At 45.1% G+C, this 18962-nt stretch overlaps 1 long non-coding RNA gene across 1 annotated transcript; it reads right to left on the bottom strand.

The window, feature by feature from the left end:
* Positions 1–581: 581 nt before the first annotated feature.
* Positions 582–10829, bottom strand: LOC116665795. The gene is made up of 3 exons (XR_004322485.1): positions 10818–10829; positions 4583–4666; positions 582–594 (listed from the first exon to the last, which is right to left on the bottom strand). It is a non-coding gene; the product is annotated as an uncharacterized LOC116665795 (long non-coding RNA).
* Positions 10830–18962: the final 8133 nt, after the last annotated feature.

Here is an 18962-nt window from a genome sequence, read left to right as displayed (position 1 = left end):
AGGGAGGGTGAAGAAGGGGTGAGGGGGCGCAGCCAAATGGACAGACGGCTTGAGGCGTCTCGGCACTGGTGCTGCCGAGTCACTGCTGCTTTGACTTTGGATTCTGGGACGTTCTTTTCCAGGCAAAGATGGAAGAAAAACTCCTATAAGGAGTTTTAAGGGAGCAGGAGTCCCTTTGGGGACTCCACAATTCAGATCTTCAAAAAGCACCAAGAAAAGGAAAAAACAGAAACGCTTCCTGCCCCAGGGGGAGCTCTCAGGATTCAGTCTCAGAAGCGCTCTGCCAGGTGGTAGCAGTCAAGAAGCCAGGCTCAATGGCTGGGGAGATGCTACCACCACCTGAGGGTAGCCCCAATCCTTCCCAGGCTCTCAGCTTGACCTTGGACAAAGCCAGCATTTAGTCTCTGGACAGAGGGCCCCCCCATCAGGTGCAAAAGAAGGCTTGTTCAGCCTATATTCCGTGGTTTATAGTGGTTGCCCAGAGCTAGCCATCAAAACGTTAAGACCTGCAAGCTGTGAAAGAAGCCATCCTTCAGCTCTTTCTCTACTTCCTGAAACATGTGTTTGCCGAGGAAGAAAAACTCTTCAGATCTCCTAGGATGAATCTTGGCTCAAACTTAGGGTAGTGGGTCCAAATCCTCCATCATTAGTAAATCATTAGCCAAGCACCTATTAAATCACATTGCCGAAGTGTCTGCAAATTACAGGGCTAATTACAGGCATCGCTGTTGGAGGTGTTATTGTTCATAGCTACCATCCATCGAGTACTTAGACTTTATACATCCTATTTCATTTTCATCATCATAGTAACAGTTTAAGAGAGTAAGTTAGGTACTATTATTCTCATTTCCCTCAAGCTTTTCTGAGATATAACTGACATACTCTATAAGTTTAAGGGATACATCGTGCTGACTTGATATGTAATCTATATCACAAAATGATTACCACCTAGGCTCATCTGACACCTCCATCATGTTACCTAATTACCATTTCTTTTTTTGTGGTGAAAACATTTAACTGGGAGGTTAATGAAAGAAAAGTGATTCTTAATCTGTATTTCACATGTTAGTAGATTAAGGGGACACAAAGACAGATAAAACCAGGCTGGACCAAAGAACCAGGAGCTTGCAAAGGCTGTGATGCAGAATATGTCTATGCATGCACACGTGTGCATATGTGAGTGTGTATGTGTACGTACATGTGTGTGCATATAGTCCACCTGGGGGGCAGGCTGATTGGAGCCGAGTAAGGAAGGGCAGAAAAAAGATGGAGCGTGCATTTTCAGAAAAGGTGGCCAGTTTGCTCAGGAAAACTCCCCGAGCAACTACTGCCACCCCCACTCCCAGCCCCGTTTACACTTAAGAAACTAAGTCTCTGAGCCCAGGGAACGTCCCACCCAGATCACTTGAGCCCACAGCTATGCTATTAGTTTCTCACTCCACTACTCCTCCAAATCCTAACTGTTGCCATTTTCTGAGTTTCTCCCAGATACACGCCCATCCTAAGTACTTTTCATACATTATCTAATTATCTCACTTGGTCCTCGGAGCCACGAATCAGAGTCAGCAGATACTGCCCAGTGCCCCAGCAGCTATGAGCTGTCTGCTCCCACAGAGTCGCATCATCCTCAGGCCATGCAGGAATGGTCCGCCGTGGTAAAGAAATCACTCCCGGCATGACTGTGGTCATTGCAGATGGCTGTGAAGGGACCTGGGGCTCCTGCACTTCGAGGGCGGTAGGAGCCTCTAGCTAACTCAGGAAGGAAACTTTCAACCCTCATCTTTCCTCTCATGCATGCTGTTCTCAGCATTAGTGGTCAAACAGATAGGAAATAAGGAAGGACTTTTAGAGTAATGTTCACTTTGCAATTAACAGAAGGCAAATGGAGCTTTCCTGAATTTTTTTTCACTTTAGGGAGCCAGAATTGAAGTGAAAGCCAATGTTTTGATTCAAATATTCTATTTTTCTCTGTCTATCAGGAAGGACGAGGCTTAACTGTACTCCTTTATATAATCCTGGATAATTTTTTTTTTAAATAAAGCAACATAAAAAAAAAAAAAAAAGAAGACTAGGGTGCTCTCCAAATAGAACCTGGTTCTAATGAGGGGATTTTGGAGTTGTTTATAGAGCATGTTTCTTTATCTGTATAAAGCAAAGAACCTCTCTCCAGGTATTTTCAGTGGATTGATCTCATCAAGCAGCAGATTTATTAAAAAGAAATACAGAGAGAGGGAAACAGGCCACTGTAATTATACATTGGTATTTTCTTTAAAAAAAATAAAAACTGACTCCGAGTTTTTTAGTCATTGAAATGGGCCCCGCACATCATGTATGTGATGTAATGACAGCTTCAGCCTGGGATGCTTTTGATGCATTATTAACCATAAAAAAGACATTAAATACCAGACTTGAATGCCATGGGGATGCATATTTCACTAGGAATTATTTTTCAATGTATGCTTAAAGTTTATTTTGGTAAACAGATGACTGGAGGCTGTCAGAGCTGGGGTGAGATTTATGTTCACTCAGAATCTTCTTGAAAGGAGAGGAAATGACTGGGACCTGTTGCACACCAACAGCAAAATGTAAATCTTTTCTTGGCTCCAGGGGAGGTTGGAAAGTGCCACACAAACAGTTCCTCCTAGGAATGTGGTTTCCAAGAGGCTTCCAGCGTGGATGCCCTCAGGGGCACATGAACACGGGGAGTGGGTGGAGGGGATGCACATTCCTTTTCCTCTAGGAGGAGGCAGTGGAGCGAAAACATCTGGACTGGAAAGCTGGCCCCAGGATGCCCTGCCAGATGCCTTGGTGAGAGTCTGTTGCAAAGAGCGCCCTGAAGTAATTCCTCCCTCCCAGAGTCAACCCAACCCCTATAGGTACCAAGAGCTGTTTCTTTCTGTACTAACACATCGCTAGGGATTCTGGTTTGGGATATAGAATTTCTTGGCCACATGGGTTCTTGGATCCTTGGTAAACGATGGAGGTACCACTATACCTGTCTACAAAACCCATCCTTGGGGTTCTCTGCAGCCAGAGGAGCTAGCACAGAATTACAGTCAAAGCAGGACCAGCTGCAACCTTGCTGGACCTGAAGATAATTTCAGATGACCACAGAAAATAATGTCAACACTTAAGGTCTGTTCCTGCCATTTTGCTGTTTGATATTTAAGACGTCTCATCCTTAAGTACGTATCCCTTTTGGCAGCTACTGATAGCTCAGTACAGCTGCTCCAGGCTCATACATTCACACGGAATGCAATACATTCTGTTGAACACTTGTTACATAGACACTTAACTACAGATTCAGAGCCAAATGGGCACACCTAGCCCATAGGCATCTGGTAACTACTTTCCTGCTCCCATCCTGCCTGTGCCTGAAAACCCCTGAGTGCCCCGCAGACCTTACTACAAGTCTAGGGCTGTAGGGTGGTCTTTATCAGGTCAATGGGCCAGATTTGCACTAGCAGGATATTAGTGGCACGAAGAATGTCTGAAAAATAGCAGAGAACGGCTCAGGAATATTTTCTTCTCACGGTCTTAGCTTCTTGAACTTTCACTGGGACTGATTTCTATTGTCTGACACATTCCAGCTCCTGACTAAGGTGCGGAATTAGCCTGTGCATTTGTGTTTCAGTTTCTTATAGTAACAATTATTTGGACCATGGGTTTTGGTGATGCTTCCAGCAAGAATGGTTGATTCTAAGGCAGTGGTTTTCCACAGAGGGGGATTTTGTCCTGCAGCAGGTATCTGGCAATGTTTCAAACACTTCTGGTTGTCACAACTTGGGGGTGCTATAGGCATCTAGCTAGTAGAGGCCAGGGATGCTGGTAAATATCCAACAACGCATGGGGACAGCACCCCCCACCCCCAACACAAAGAACGACCGAGCCTACATGTCAGTTGTGCTGAGGTTAGAAACCCTGGTCTAAGGGACTGCAAAGGTAGCGCCTCGCCTTGGTGACTAGAAGCGGATGGGGTTACAGTTCAGCTGTGAACCACCCAAAATTGGATGATTTTCCAAATGAGAGAGGGGCCCAAGTGCTGATTTTCTGCTGAAATCTGATTCGTCCCTTGTGTCCTGTGTTAAATGACCAGGGCTATTATGATGTCACCACCACTCTGTGACCCAGAGATACGGCAGAGGACATATCAGGAGTCCAAGTAGGTATCATGACACTCAGTCTATGGCTGAAGAAGTGGAGGCAGAGACCAGTTCAATGACTTGCCCGAGGTCGTCACATGAAGGAGGGCAGGATCAGGGGGAGACCCCTGACCTCCCCACCTTTAGTCTCCCATCTCCAAGTCTGGTGTCAGAACCGGAGATCACGCCAAACGCAATCCCTCCCTCCCTCCTTTCCTCTCCTGTATATAGAGATCTAGCAAAATGCAGGTTAAGTTGCCTTTAATCTTTAATTCATACACAAGGACGTGCTGCACTAGAGTGAAATAAAGAGTAAACTCCAGAGGCAGCAAGTTCTGTAGGTTTGGCCATATCTTCCTTTTCAAAGACAGACAGCCTGGGGAATCGCACGGATGGCCTTCCATTGCCCTCTTAGATTCCTTTTATGGCAAAATGCTCACTTTTATCAATTCCTACCCCAACCTCTGATTCCCACCGGCTGGGGGAAAGCAAACAGCAGTTGAGGGAAGCACACCTACTCCTTCCTCTGATGGAAGCTGGAGGCTTGGGTCACTGGGGAGGCAGCCAAGGATGGGAGTGGAAGGTTGTCAGGGGTGGGGGTGGGGAGGAAGGTCTGGTTGCAGAAGCTTTTTCTGCTTGGGTGGAGGGATTTGGCCTGGGACCGAAGAGGCTGTTGTTCATTCCAAGTTCCCTGTAGGCATTTCAGCATTAAGTGATATCAGAGCAGATGCAGAGGAAAGAGAAGTCTATCGCATCCACCATAAAAATGTCTATATGGAGGCAGCAGTCTTGGAGCAGAACTGACTAGAGAGGGCAAACTCGGGCGGAGGAAACCACCCAGGACCAGCCCGAGTCCCTGTCAGTGTCTTGAGGTCTTGAGGACAGGAGAAGGGATGTGGATGCCAATAACTCTAACCAGCGGCAGATGCAGCTGCTACTGGTTCTTCATCGACACATCTGCCCTTCTTTTCATCCCCAGTGAGTCTGGCCAAGAAATAAGGGCAAGTCAGAATCACCGCATCTGGAAGAGCTGTGGTCTGGAAGCCTCTGGGCTGGGAATAGTCCCTCCTTGGGGAATGAGAAAAGCACAAGCCGGACAGAGCTCTGGAAATCTGGTTTCCAACTAGCTGACCTCGGGGCCCTTTAGGCTTGAAGTCAGGGCAGCAGTGGCCTTGACATTCCCACTGGGTGGCCCAGAGGGTCAGGCTTCAGGGCTTAGATGCTGCTGTGTGTTGGTGTCTGAAAAACAGCTCAGTTCCTGCTTGGAAAGGGAGACAAGTATGGCCTTGCATGGGGCCCATGTGTTATCCAAACTGTCCCTTGGGAGAGGGCCACGCGCAGCATCAAATTCCAGCCAAGACAACTAGAGTGGTCCTCATCTGCCAGACTGGAGCAAACTTTTCAGACACGAGCCCCAGGGATTCCCCAAAAAGGTTGGCTCTCTCCCCATTCATTTCCACATGGCTTTGTGCAAGAGATTCCCGCTGTGCGTTTAAATAGCTCTTCCCCTGCATTCAGTACAGGGATTCATTCATTTGGTCAAAGTAAGCTACAGTGGAATGAAAATGTTAATTCATCAGCCTAGATGAATATTTCACCCCAAATGAGTAGTTTCCTTACTGAAAAAGCAACTCATTAAGTATCTTTTTGTTTACAGTGCCAAGCCAGGCAATGCAGACAGCAAGACAGAACAAGCTTTGCCCTTTAAAAGCTTCTTGTTCCCTGGAGAGCCCAGTGATGTATCTGAGCATGGAGAAGACATGTTGTGGCTGAATCGTTAATGCTGAATACACCCAGAAACAAGGAAAAATAGTTCCCTTTGGTCTGGGGACCACTAAGCCCTGGAGAAGAAGTGGTAGGAAATCTCAACCAATGGAACATACTTGTACCTCTCATTTCAAGGAGCTGTTTCTCTAGTTTGTACCCTCAGTACAGGTGGGTACTAACCTAGCTCTTGCTCCTGGCCCAGTGTGATATGAAGGGAAAAAAGCTGGTGGATAGAAGAACCAAACAGGAGAATCTGCATCCTCTGACGATGCTAATGGTATTACAAAGAATGACTGCAATGGTTACCAGGCACTGAGTGCAAAATTATGTGCTCTGCACAAGTATGATCCCAGCTCATTCCTGTAACGACACATGTGGGGTGGGTATCTTTTTGGTGATGGGGACACTAAGGCATAGAAATAGTGAGTGACTTGCTCAGGCTTACAGTGGCAGCTCTAGAACTGGGAGCTAGCACCTCGAGGGCAAGATGCCATGCTTTTGGTTTCCTGTTGCCCACCACACAGAAAAGCACAGAGACTGCCTTATAGAATGTTTAACATTTTTAAAATTAACTGTCAACATATAAAATTCAGGGAGTAGTACAGGAAAATTTGGGTTGGTGGTGTCTCTTGAAAAAGTTGAGTATTTTGCACGCAGGGTGAGCACCTGACTGAAGCAAAGGCGGAGCTGCTTCCTTCAGACAGAGCACGTGTCTGCAGGTGCCACAGACCCCAGTGTCCTTACTCCGTCCTGCAGCAGGCATGTCCTCGGGCCCTGGCCCCTGAGGCATCTAAGTTTGTGGCCTCGAGTCAGTATCATAGTCATTGCCTCCATGTGTTGAAATAAGTCTTTCCTTGGTTTCTTTGTTAATATTCTTGTTGGGGTGAAAAACTGAAGGAAGCACAGTCAAAACCTCTGAGACAGGCTTAGGCAGGCAGCCTTCCAAAGACTTTTTAACAGAAATGAATGTCAGAGAATGTACTTATCCCTGAAAGTCCCATGTCCTTGGCTCGTGCTGCACCCCTCACACACAGGCTGCTCCGGTGCCGTTTCCCATGGCCACTTTCCTCTTGTTTTCCTCCTTCCTGCACGCAGTAGACCTGTCCTCCCCTCCTCCTCCCTTCTCCTCCTTCATCCGCGGCTGCTGGAGACTGTGCCCCCACCCCACTCCCTCCATGACTCACGCGTCGCCTCAGGGCAAGGCCTGCAGTGTTCAGACTGGCAACGGCCTGAGAGGAGAGGCCGCTGAACCCCTGGGGCTGCTATTAGTGTCGGACTTTAGGCACATTATGAGTTAAATAGGCTTCTCCGGCTGGCTGGGAGACACAACTGTGTGCAGAATCCTGTTTCCAAGGGAGAGTTTAACCCAAGTTCCCAACAGCAGACTTACAAATGAACTTCTGCAAGATAGCCTATTAGTAAATTTTATACTTCTAAATTCTAGAAGATAATTGGGGCTTCTCATTTGGAACTTCAGCTTTCTTAGGGCAAGACCTGTGATTCTCTTTGCTGCTCTATTGAAAAGTCATCACACGGATGCACTTACGGATCTTAAAAGAAGTGCTCAACTCACCCAATATTAGCTGAGGACCTACTGTGTGCAAGGAGCTATGCTAGGTATTGAAAAGAATAAAATGCTATCTTGCAGGAGTTTACAATTCAGTGTGTGCATGGTGGGGGTGGGGTGGGCTGGGGTAGAAAGGAGGCCAACAGAACAAGTTGAAAGCTAGGTAATTATGAGTGATGCGAGAGAATGCCAAGGAGGTTCAGAAAATAGCAGGACCCCAGACAGTCTCATGAAGGAGGTGGTTTGAAATGAAAACGAAAAAATAGGTAATATTTCAAGAGGCCCTTTGCATAAATGCTGTGGAATTCCCCAGGCCTTCCAGACAGAGGAAATAACCCAGAAAGCAGCATGGGAGGGAGAAGTTTCCACGTGTCCTCAGGAAAGTGGGGGAGGCTGGCTGGTGTGAAATGTGACCCATGTAGAAAGGAGAGACCAGGCTGGTGGGTGAGTGGGGGCCACGTGGGCAGTGGCCCCAGGCCCCAAGCTGAGGACCGCCATGTGAATAACTGGCTGACATGTGGACATGTCAGGCCCCAGCATGACGGATTCAAGGGAGGCATGACTGGATGTGGAAAGACTATTATAAAAGCTATTGCAATTAGCAAAATGTATTGAGTAGTTTTATAGTGAGGGAGAGGGACAATGGGAATGGCAAAAAAAAAAAAAAGTCTTATGTGTGAGAAGATTTATGGTTTGGGGAAATCTCAACAACTCTCTTAGATACTGATAATCATGATGTTAATCCCTACAGCATGTATATAACATACTATTCTGATGTAGCCACTAGTCCCATTCATTCACTCACTCATTCATTCAATTTTTCATGTTATACATTTGATTCACACACAAGTAACCAGTCCAAAGTCAAATACAGAAAGGGCAGAAAACAAATATTCTAGGATAATTTACCCAAATGTTCTGTATACTATCAGTGTTTCTCAAGTGTGTTCATTTGATAACTACATGAAAGATGCTACAAGAAAGAAAAAAATATTCAGAAGTCTAATGGTTCAAGGCTCTCCTGGTAAGTCCCAACACCCACTTGAAGCATCAAAGGCTGTGATAAGTCCTGTAGTATTAAAAAAAAAAAACACTGCTTAACCTTCACCATTTAAACTTCGATGACAGAGCTTTTTTGCTGAATAATATCTATTAACTTTACAAAAAATACATTTTGATAAATGGTGTTGTAAAGTATTATATAGATATAAGGTATAGACTGCCCTGTGCAATTATTCCTGTTAGATCACCTCCCACTGACAACCATCACCTCAAAAGTACATGAAAGAGACCAGAGCTTAGGATGCAACTCATGCAGATGTACTTTCTGTAATCAGCCATATACTCACATACCAGGGATTTATTGAGAAACTACCACATGCCAGATACCATGCTTGGCATCAGAGATAGAGAAGGGACTAACAGATATGTGCCCCTGTCTGTAAGAGAAGAAGCTCACAGTTGAATTAGTAATACAGAATCTTCACAATAATGTGTTACAAATTGGCTACTTATTTTCCCATCCTCACTTGCCCTGTGATCTTCCAAATTATATTTACAGAAAGTACTTTTATAATGAAATTTCCCAGGTTCCTTACTAAAAACGGGGAATTAAGAATTAAAATCTTAAAACTGATGCCTTCCCCTATTTGCTAGCAGAACTGAGAAAAGACTAGTTGGGTGAAAGGAATTTAACAAGCACTGGCTCAAATAAAAAGAGGAGGGGACTAATTTTGATTTTCCTTATCTCTGGAGTCCTATCTCTCTGTAACAGAGATGACTGGCTATGATCAACTCCTGGGTGTCCTGTCCCCTTTGGCATTCGTGGTTAACTCTGGGAGCCAACTCTCACTTTTAGAGTGACAAGTGTTTCTCCCTAAGTCTTTTTATTTTTAAATGATCGTCTGATGTGTCTAAAAAAATAGGCAAAATAAACTGCAGTCTCTACTTGTATACTTAAAATACCAGCATAAATTGGCTATGGGTTGGAAATCAGAGAAACAGACTTAGCTTATAAGAGATTAAGATAATTTTTTGGTCTTGAGGTCTGGGTATTTTGTGAGCTTTATAGGGAGGATAAGGGTAAAACTTGAGCTCTCAAACTCTCCCATTAAAAACTATATTTTACATCCAGTGTAATTCTGCAACCATTAAGCCTTAAATGGATATTAAGCCTGATGCAAAGTAATGAAACTGACAGTGGAAACACACACTATGGATTCTTCAATCTGGGGAGAAAGGGCTGATTCATCTGTTTCAAGGGCCAGGCAGAGATAAAAGACCTCATCCCGAATGGGGCTGCCTCCTTCCCAAACCTTAGCATTCCCCTCCAATGGGTTTCTTGGTGTGGAAAGTATTATTAATGTCAGTATCACTAGTGCTTGTAAAAGATTCATGGACCATTTCCTCCCCTTCTCCTTGAATTCCCCTGTCTATGGCTGGTGCCGCCCTGTGTTCATCTTACTGTTGAGCGGTTTGGTGATACCAACTGCAGATTCTGTCACAATCGACCTTCTGTCATAGAATTGTTGCATTTGAAAAGCTGGAAGGGGTGTAGAGAAGGGATTTTGAGAAGAGAAAACTGAAGCCCAAAGAAGGACAGTGACTTGTTTAAAGTCACATGGTGAGCCTGCACTAGAATCAGTCTGGGCGCTTTTACGTCTTTGTCATTTTTTTCCTCTTCTTTCTTTCCATTTTAACACATTGTTTGTCCACTGTGCATCGAGTGCCCCTGAGGGAACACAACTGTCACTGAGATTTGGGTGCCATGGCAATCAATGTGTTAAAAATTGTCCACACAGCCCCATTTAGGGACCAGGGTGTAAGGCGACGTAAAATCCTACAAGGCAAGGACACACCTTCTGTGGAGAGCTGGGCAAAAGGTCTTGGGAATGAGAGGAGTAGAAAATTGCTATTAGAACACCACAGTGGTCATTGTTGCCGGCAGAGGCTGTGCTTCCAGGGATGTGAAAACTAACCAACAGAAGTTTGAGGAGAAGCAGGGCATTTGCATAGTCTCAAGGTATTTACTCCAAGATATTTACTAATTATAAAGGGAAAATAGTCAGTCTATGGTAAGAACTCTCAGCAGACACCATCTTAACCAAGTAACCAAAGTTAACATCAGTAATAAGACAGATAAACGTCGGGTACCCCCGGTAAGACACATGGAGAAGAGCGCATCACACCTGGGTTGTCTTACACAAGACGTATACCCTCAATCTACCCATGACGAAACCTGAGACGCACAGTAACAGAGGGATGTTCTATGAAATCACTGGCCAGTAGTTTTCAAAACTGTCAAAGTCATGAAGGACAAAGGAGGACTGAGGAGCTGTCACAGATTGGAAGAGACAGAGGAGGCATGACAATTAAACACGTGGGATCCTGAATTGGATCCTGGACCCAAAAGAGAACATGAGTGGAAAAATGGGTGAAAGCCAAAAAAGGCTTCAGCTTAGTTAACAATTCTGTACTGATAATAACTTCTTAGTTTTGATAAATGTACTATGGTTATGTATGATGTTAACATTAGGGGAAGCTGGGTAAAGACTATCTGGAAACCCTCAGAACTACTTTCATAACTTTTCTATGAAGTCTAAAAAGATTTCAAAATAAAGCTTTTTTAAAAAAAGAGAAAAGAAAAGACTGGTGTGAGGCAGGAAGAATGGGTGATGGGGCAGAGACGTAGCACAGCAGCTGACCATTTCTTCTAGAACTTTCTAGAACCTGAGGCCACTGAGAATTTACCATTTCCCTCTTAGGTCAACCCAAACTTGTTATGCTATTAAAGCCATAACACATACAAGTTAAACTTCTGAGAATAAGAACCTGGGTATGGAAAGGATTAACGCTGATTCTGATTTCCTCATTAGCAGCAGCTGGTGGCCAGTGAAACAGGGAGGGATGTCAAACGCCTTTAGGGATGACTGGGGTCAGAGACTCACCACCCAAAAGCCTTCACTGCCAGAGGCTCCCCTGGCTTAGTCACCAGGAAAGGGAAGCCCATTCTCACAGGGCAGGATGGGAAGGAAGCACCCAGCGAAGGGCGGGGGTGGGGGAAGAGGACATCTTTGTCCAAGGCGTTTAGCACATTCTGCATGTACGTTAATGACAATGAAACGTGTTCTTGGAAATGTCCTCTTCATTTATAGATGTGTCACTGTGGAGTGTGTGCATAAGAGAAAAAGAGACATGTCAGATCCCAAATAAGACAGCTTAGCCCTGCATTCCATTATATACACTAAGCCCAGTGTATGTTAGCGATAAATTAGCAGAAGGATCTGGGAATGTGGTTTTGTTGGTATTTCCAAATGCAAAACAGGTCTCCCTCCTCCTCTGTTTGGTTACTGCTCTTTTCCAACAGAATGAACAGACTGGCATTCAAGACATGTTGCCAGAAACGTGCTTAGCAAAACTCTTTAATTCCTCTGTATAGAAAATGAGCACTTTTTCCAATGGGTGCTTTTCTGTGTTCTCCCTGATGCCCATGTCATAACGGCCATATGTGGCTCCAGGTCCGTGGACGTGGTTGTGAGAGCCACCTACAGATTCCAGATCCTAAAATCTCACGGAAGATTAACATGAACGTCAAACTGACGTTACCAATTTAAGGGATTTAAACACTTTGCTTTAGAGTAAACAACATCCAGTGGCAAGATTTGGACAACTTCAGCAAAGTTCAAGAATACAACCCAGATGGTGAGTAACACAAACCTCATAAATGTATACTCTCCACTGCATTCTTCACGAGAAAAATCTCAGTGGGACGGACTAGCTAATGAAGGGAAGAACCGATAATCACTGGGTGACTTTCATAGGGCAGATACTACACCAGGTCCTTTATATAGGCTGTCTCACTTAAGGTTTGCAGTGAGGTAACTATTATTATTTCCACCTTCTAGACAAGGACACAAGGCTCAGAAATCTGTACCTCGCCTAGGGAACTCAACTGGTGAGCAGCAAAGTCAGGATTTAACCTGTGTGGGTGTGACTTGAAAACCTTTGCTCTTTCCAACAGTCAGTGCTGGCCACATGTTGCCTAAAGCCTTCCAATTCTCACATTGCCATCAGGTCAGTTAGCATTTTAGCCAACTTTCGATGATGGTAGTGGTACCTGCCCTCCTTTTCTGGCCTTGTATTCTGCCACACAAAGCTAAAAGCAAGTTACCCAAGGCTGAGGGGTTCTCATACAGACCCAGTTCCCTCTGCCTCCCACATCTTACTCTGTGCTGTGTGATTCGCCATTGACAGGTCTGCTGGCTGCTCCTTGCCCGTGAAAGTGTTGATACCTTATATCCACTGACACTTTCTGCTCAGAGCTAAATACTTGCTTGCCAAATGGATGAACGAATGGGTGGATGAGAAAGAACAGGATGTTTCAAATACATGTGCTTCAAATTTTGTATAACATCCTATGTAAGTGCTATGAATGTTACGATTCTTTGTGAATAACTCACTAAAGCAGTGTTCCTAGAGACCTAGATTAGAGAGTGTTCAATGGTTTTATTTCAGTGGTTCTCAACGTGGGTGGCTGTGGTCCCCTACCCAGGGGACATACGGCAATGTCTGGAAACATTTTGGCTGTCACAGCTAGGGGCAGAGGGGTGCTACTGGAGTCTAGTGGGTAGACTCCAGAGATGCTGCTAAGCACCGACAATGCATGGACAGTCTCCCCACCCGCAACAAAGATGTCAATAGCGCCCAATGGTTGACATGCCCTGTTTTATTTTACTTCATCTGTATGTACTTGAGAACAATCAAACTGTGGCTTTTTTGTTTCTTTCTGCTTTCATACAGATTTTTGGCTAGCTAGACAGACTTTCGTTGCCTCCATTTGTCTGAATTACCAAGGAATGTTGACATTTTCCTGGGGATATGCTTCTGGGAAGGTCAGAAACACTTTGGCTGTCTTCACACTTTTGCTCCGTAGCGGTGTTTTTTGCATGTTCATTGATGATCAACTGGTTGTTTCTACAACTCAAAGGGCCTAATGAATCCAGCACATAAATTATTTACCCAGATTTAATTTCAGTGACTATTATCTTTGTATTTTCTCCTTTGCCAGCTCATCTGGCTCAATGCATTGGAATTTTGGTCATGCCCATTCTCCTCCACACTAAATTATCTCTGTAACGTAGTACAAACAGAACAAGCTTGTGTGTGATATGCTTAACTGTTAATTTACCTAATTAAGCTAATTCAATTAAATCATTTACATCTTTTTGGTATCACGCCAGTTGATACCACTGCAGAAGCGGGGTGTTTCAGAAGATGATTGTTCAGCAAATGAATGGAAAAAAAATAATGGAGCACAAAATGAAACAACAGTCCAAATCTCCTGGCTTGAAAATTAAATGATACTGAAAAAAATGTTGCTTTCACAGGGTACTGTGATTAGCTATTTTTCTTAAATCAATTTTCTCTAGGAATTGGTATTTTAACACAGTGATCATAATTTATCGTGTTAGAGATATTTGAAACAATATTTATATGTTCACATATTTGGTGTGTTTAAGTAAAGTGTGTTCATTCCCACATTAGGATGTGATTAGTAAAATGTTTTGCAGTGTTAGCAACACATGAACTGAGCAGATTCTTTTGAACAAACCTGAAAAATAATTTTGCTAAATTACATAAATATCTTTAGGATGCATACATATTTCATTTAGTCATCATCCAAATATCCCTGTCATAGTGATAAATGAGCAGAAGTAAACAGGAAACATTTTATGCCAATAAAAATCAACAGGAGAAAAAGACAAGAAATTCTAGGCAGGAGGGCCTAAATAAATTGTCGTCTCTGTAGATCTGCCATAAATCCCCGCTTTGGGCTTGGCTGATACAGAATCTGCATTTGGGTGGGACTCCAGATGCTCTAGGTTTGTTAATAGATGGGCCAGCATGGTTTTATCTGTCCAGGGCTGCAGCGTGGCAGGATGCTGGGCAGAACCTGGCCTCCTCTTCACGGACGCGCACACACACACCCTGGGAGACTCGAGGCGATACTCTGCCTTGACTTGTTCTGGGAAGGTAAAGCCCTAGGTTTAGTAGAACTTCAGAAAAGCCACAAAGGAAACCGATCCAGATTCTTTCTGCAGAAATAATCTCCTGAGTCCACCAGGAAGACCAGTGAGATCCCAGGACTAATCACAGACATGCAACAAGACCTACCACCAGCCTGTAGTTTCCTCATCAGAAAAACAGATTTGTTCTACACGCTGTAGGGCAATGGGTAATGCATTTTGTTTCCTGGAAGTCCCTGCTTTCCACCTATTTCTTCTTCAAATCCAAACTTTTTTTTTTCCCTCCACATAGAAAGCACCAGGAGATAATTTATGGAAAGAAAACGATGTTTTAAGAAGATGGCTTTCTTCCTGTTTGGGAGATGAGCCCTGCCAGGTTTTCCTCTGCTTGACCTTGAATGCGGCCACTTGTCTTTACAAATGGCGATGACGCCAACATCCCAGAAACTTCCTGACCATGGAGTTTTGGAGGCTGGCAACCAGATTTCTGACGCCAACCTCCCCACCACTGATCATGCTAAACGGGGCCTCCTCCTTCAGCATAAATACCAGTTCCCTGAAAGCAGGGGTCACACTGTCTATCCCTCTTCCTTGCCCTGGCATGCTTACTGACACTGAGAAAACACACAAATTATTTATTTCATAGTTACCAGAGGGTAGAGAGAACATGCCCCAATCCAAACTCATCTTTCCACCTAAAGCAACGTTCCCCTTTGAACTTCATAGTAGGATCTGCACAAACTTCCCAGGCACCCTGGCTTAGGTCCGAACTTGCAGCCTGATAAGTCAAACTGTGGAAGTACACCCACGTTTCCTGCCTGATACTCATACCAGGTAATCCTTCCTCTACAGCTTCCCTCCGCTGCTTAGTAGTCAGGCTCCTGACTGATTGCCAATGAACACTCCAGACTGAAGGAAAACCATAAAAGCAGACATTCCTCCTGTATTTGTTTGTCAAAGCTACTGCGGCAAAGGAGCACAGATGGGGTGCCTAAAACAACAGAAATTTTTCTCATAGCTCTGAAGCCTAGAAGTCCAAAGTCAAGGTGCTGCAGGATTGTTTGTCCTAAGGCTTCTCTCCTTGGCTTGTAGATGACCGTCTTCTCCCTGTGTTGTCATGTGGTCTCCCTCCAGGCACGTGCCTGTGGCCGCACCTCCTCTGACCGGTCTCGGTTGTCCTGTCTCCCAGTTCACTTGCTAGTGATTGGTTTAGGTCTGGTCACGTGACCCAACTCTGATCTAAGTGAGAGAAAGGCACTTTCGCTGGGGGCTCCAGGCAAAGATTTGCTATTAAGAGACCTAGAAATTGATGCTTCTTCTTTACGTCTGGACCTTACTGGGTCTCGGTGTGATAACCACAGTTTCAGTGTGCAGATTGCAACCTCAAGGGGACCTGAAGTAAGGGCGAGCTCACATCAGGACAGACTGAAAAAGTCCACTGATAACTCGTTGAACCACAGCAGCATCCACCCATCGGAGAGCTCCCACTACTGCTAAACTTGTGAGATGATACTTTATTATTATTTAAGGCAGTTAGATTATAGATTTTTACCACTTTCATCCAAAAACATCTTACATAATAGAAATGGCTTCAGGCCACTTACTAGCACTCACTTGTCACACATTGCCTCAGTTTCCTTATCTGTAAAACAGAGACAATAATACTCACCCAGCCGAATCACTGTACGACTTCAGTGAGATAGTCATGTAAAGCACTCGACACATTGCTTCACACATAGAAGGTGCTCAGTAAACAATTTCCCCTTTTGGGGGCCTCTGGTACCTTGGAAACTGCACTTCTTGGACTCCCACCTGTGCGTTCACAAGCAGAGTGGCCCCACATTTTGAGCTGCTGATATTTTTCGACACAGAATTTGCTGTTTCAAGGAATCCTGCGACCAGCTTGTTTGTCAAGTAGTGTGAGCTACTGACCAAGAGTCAGTCATCTTTTTTCTTTAATCAAAAAGTATAACTAATTCTATAGGACACTCCCTTCCTGAAATTGTTCCACTGGGCTAGACTTTCTCATCTGGAGCTTTCTTAGCCAGGACACATCAATGGTGGTCTCATAACTGGGGTATCAAGACTCCTGTCCTTGGTGTCTCTCACTGCCCTGTCCCTCCTCCTGCCTCGCCGGCCTGTCCCACAGCACCTAATACAGTGCTTTCCAGTAGTAATTACCCACAAGTGCTTACTGGATAAAGGCTTGGCTGGAGGGACATGGTAACAAAGGCTAAGGCAGGGCTGGTGATGGAGGATGGACGGCAGAAGTTGAGGGAGCACGTTTCTGGGAACTGCTCTGTGGGGTTTTTGTGCTTGTGTCTAGCTGCCCGTCCAGACTGCGGCTCAGGGTGCATGCCCATGCTGGGGCCACTTGGGGGCGCCCACACGGCCCAGCCTGGGCAGAATGTTTATATGTAAAATACATGCACCTTACACACCTAGCAATTTGCTAACTCCTTAATCTTGGGCCAGGTGCACAGCATTCTAAGAATATGAACTCCACTGTATAGATGGAGACACTGAGGATGCCAAAGGTAAAGGGATTTGCCCAAAGCCCTACACATGTAGGGCAAAAGTGAAAAAGCTAAAGCCTAAAACAGAGCCCACGTTTTTATGCCCAGGAGTCAACGGGTTTGAGGGCTGTCTCAAGGTCAGGATATGCTGGGGGACCCAAGGTTAGGGCAGATTCAGGTCATCCTGCTGGATGCCCTCCTGTGTGTGTGATACAACACAAGAAGCATTAGAGGAAGAGGTACAATCACCACTCCCAGTGTGGCCCTGAGCAAATCACAGAGACCCTCAGTTCACCCACCTGAAAAATTAGCCTATGAATATCAGCCCGATCGCCTACTTGAGATCACTGCAAAAATCAGATGGGCAAAAATCTATCAAAGCACTTCAAACAGCATCAGAAGTCTCTAGCACCAGGTTAAGGAGCCACATCTTGTTCGTTCTTGGCACAGAATAGGTGTTGATCAATGTTTGAGAAATCAAAGCAAAACAGGACCTACTTCTTTATCTTTTAAGAAAATGCTTCTGCTTCTTATCTGTCGACTGCAACTCTTTTTTCCCCCACTTTTTCTTCCTTCTTTCTTTCTTTTGTTTCCCATCCCCTCCTTGATTACAGCCAGCCCATCGCATTCACCTTTGAGCCCTGGCTGGCCACACCTCAGTGGGTACTAACTGGCTAGTCTCAGCTGGTGTGCACGGGGCTGCCCACAAGCCCTGGACAGCCTGGCTGAGATGGCCAGAGGTGGGCTGGTGACAAATGGGCTCTCTGTGCCTATGACCTGGTGGGGCCAATTAATCACCGGGAGGCGCTCTTTCTGCATATGTATGGACCGGAGCACTCCGATCTTCCATTGGAGGCAAGGAGACCAAAGCTTTGGGAGAGGTGGGTTTTTTTTTTCCCCTGGCAAACTAGAGAGACAAGAAGTTGGGGTAGGGTAGAGTTTGAGAGAGACAGAGAAAGGAATCAAGGAGAGAAAAAAGAAAAGTCAAAAACTAAAACGGAGTACGAAAGGTGATGGATGGTCCTGGCCAGACGGCCGCTGGGCTTAGGAAATCACATTAATGGGGGCCAGAAAAGAACTGTGGTCAGATTTAGGAAAACCATTCTTACAGGGGAAGAGTTTGAACAGAGTTCTGCAGCTGGAAGCATCCACGAGTATCTTTAAGTCATGTTCATAGTGTGTGGGGGCGTGTAAGAGTGAAAGCCGCTCACCAAGCGCCTGTACTGATGAAGAAATATATGTGTTGGGGATGCTTGCAGGAAAAAATATATGGCTGTGCTGCCTGAGCTGCATATAAACCAACACGCTACCGAGAGACACTCATTATATCTGTTTTTATCACAAAACGTAAACGTGAGGAAAGAGGTCACAGGGTACTCAACAGATACACCTTGAAGATTCTCTCTGTATCCTCAAAAAGCACCAGAATCCGCTGTGAGAGAAATCTCAGAGAAATCCAAGGCAGCGCCTCCCTTCCCCGCGTCCTGCCCACATGCATAAAGATGTCAGCGTGTTGATTATTCTGATTAGACTTTTAGTGTAATTTACGGGGTCCAGCCATTGTGCCTGGGTGTCTGGCCTGCACTCGCTGTCCTGACGATGCCATTTTTAAAATGTCAGCTCGGCCATGATTCATGGCTGATGCTGGTGACATTGCTGCTGACCTGAAAGAGTTAGGCAGTAATATTTAATTAAAGGGGGGAAAAAAGAACCAGCCTAAGGAAAGTAGAGGGCAAAATCTAAAAGAAACAAATTCATCCCTGGGAAGATCAACATCTCACAACAAGGAAGAGGCAATGAGAGACCCATGTATCTGCATTTATTTGGGGCACTGCTTGTTCCCCCCATTACGCAGAGTGGTAAAGGTGTCCTTAATGAGGAAGACAACGGCTTAGATCCCACTCACCATCATTCCACCGGCCCCCTGTCCGTGTCTCTGCAGGGA

The sequence above is a fragment of the Camelus ferus genome, chromosome 9, assembly GCF_009834535.1.
Source record: "Camelus ferus isolate YT-003-E chromosome 9, BCGSAC_Cfer_1.0, whole genome shotgun sequence".
Taxonomy (NCBI): domain Eukaryota; kingdom Metazoa; phylum Chordata; class Mammalia; order Artiodactyla; family Camelidae; genus Camelus; species Camelus ferus.
The sequence above is the reverse complement of the archived record's forward strand: the minus strand, read 5'-3'. Positions and strand labels throughout refer to the sequence as shown.